The sequence below is a fragment of the Mastomys coucha genome, unplaced genomic scaffold, assembly GCF_008632895.1.
Source record: "Mastomys coucha isolate ucsf_1 unplaced genomic scaffold, UCSF_Mcou_1 pScaffold21, whole genome shotgun sequence".
Classification (NCBI taxonomy): Eukaryota; Metazoa; Chordata; class Mammalia; order Rodentia; family Muridae; genus Mastomys; species Mastomys coucha.
This window is the reverse complement of record NW_022196904.1, coordinates 40,963,705-40,965,576: the sequence shown is the minus strand read 5'-3', so window position 1 is coordinate 40,965,576 and position 1,872 is coordinate 40,963,705. Positions and strand designations below refer to the sequence as shown.

General features: G+C 45.0%; 1 protein-coding gene across 1 annotated transcript in view; it reads right to left on the bottom strand.

The window, feature by feature from the left end:
- The window catches only part of Nell1 (neural EGFL like 1), an 839,869-nt gene extending 839,269 nt beyond the window's left edge, over positions 1-600 (bottom strand). The window contains exon 1 of the mRNA XM_031386788.1: positions 521-600. The gene's annotated coding sequence lies outside the window, so the exon portion shown is untranslated. The remainder of the gene's footprint in view (positions 1-520) is intronic.
- Between the last annotated feature and the right edge of the window lie 1,272 nt (positions 601-1,872).

Here is a 1,872-nt window from a genome sequence, read left to right as displayed (position 1 = left end):
CATGGATGGGAGAGATGCTTTTATCAGAGAGAGAAGGCTCTTGCTTTCTGCAACACACTCACACAGCAGCCATGGGCTTGTCTTGCCATCCCCAGTGCTTTCAGACCTTTACCCAGAGTCAAAAGCCAAACAACGTCTTCTTGTTGACAGAGTGGCAGTGAAGTCCTCTGTATGAATAAGGATGTTATCTGGCAACAGATAACAGGAAAACCCCTAGATAACCAACCACTGTTCTTGGGCAAAAGATTTCAGAGCTGGACAGTCCAAGACAAATTTACTTGCTCTGTGAAGGCTTCAGGGACCCAGGTCTTTTCAGATCTTTTCTCCATCATCTCTAAGATACAGTTGTCCTTACTGTTCTACTTGGCAGCCAGCACTCCGGCCATTGCACCTGCATTCCAGATACCAAACCGTAGGAGGGAAAGAGAGCATGCCTGCCTGGGAGCCTCATGTGTCAGTTCCACTTGCCTTCTGACAGAATCTATTCTCATGGCTACCCCATACACATAGCAACACTAACCATTGGGTCTTGTGTAGCTGTAGGTTGGCTAGGGTTCAGCTCCACCAGACTAATTATTGGCCATTCCTATAGTCCATTCCAATGCACACTGCAGGAGATGGGCTGGCCTCCTCTATTTATAGGTCTGTGATGTCATCCCAGTTGCCATGTGATGACTATGATATAGCCAGGACACATTCTTCTCAAAGCCCAAACAGCACCAAAAAGAAAATAAGTGGGGCCTTTAAGGTGTAGACACAGGCCTGGCACACTGCCCACAGGACACAGAGAAAGGCACAGGTGCATAGCTGAGGTCAAGGGCCAAGACACATAACCCACGCATAGTGAGGTCATTATAAGAGTATGATCTGGGGAGGCTGGAGAGATGGCTCAGCAGTTAAGAGCCCTGACTGCTCTTCCAAAGGTCCTGAGTTCAATTCCCAGCAACCACATGGTGGCTCACAACCATCTGCAATGTGATCTGACGCCCTTTTCTGGTGTGTCTGAAGTCAACTACAGTGTACTCATATACATAAAATAAATAAATCTTTTTTTAAAAAGGTGTGTGCTAAAAAAAAAAAAAAAAAAGTATGATCTGGAGGAAGTAAAGAAAGAGCCAGAGTGATAACACACATGGCTAGAGTCTGACAATCCTAAAGAAGAAAAGACAGGACTCCAGAGACAGTTCTCAGCCTCCAGTACGCCTTTTAGGTGCATCATCCATGTGAGATATCAGCATACGGCTTGTGCAATCACTATGATTCTCACTCTTGACTCAAGGCACCATGTGGATTAAGAATACAAGGAGCCTGTCTAAAGAGGATGACCTCCTATGCAAAACGGAAACCAAAAACAAACAAACAAACAAACAAACAAAAACCAAGGAACCAGCAAGCAAGATGGCCATGGCGTTTTCCGCTGTTGAGGAGATGAAACAGGGACAATCCTTTAATATCATGTCTCTAAAAATCCTGAGCCAAGAAATAACAAATCAATATCCAAAATACCTCTGCCAAAAAGCACCAGCCCCTACCCCCTTGATTTCTGTCCTCTGTGCTCTGAGGAAGAGCGTCTGTGCTCCATGTTGCATAAAAAGCACTAGACTGTCAAGTCCTGACTGGCTTTTTCAGCCTTAGTTCCCACTTTCTATCAACAAAGACAGCACTTTCAAAATCCATTCATCATTCTTTTAGGGTGGAAGAGCACACCTGCAAGTGTCCAGGTGTGGGTGCATGTGTGCGTGTGTGTTTCAAGAGACCAGAGGACAACCTCAAATTTCCTTTCTCAAATCCTATCCACCCTGTTTTTGGTTTGGTTTGGTTTGGTTTGGTTTGGTTTGGTTTGGTTTGGTTTGGTTTGGTTTTTCAAGACAG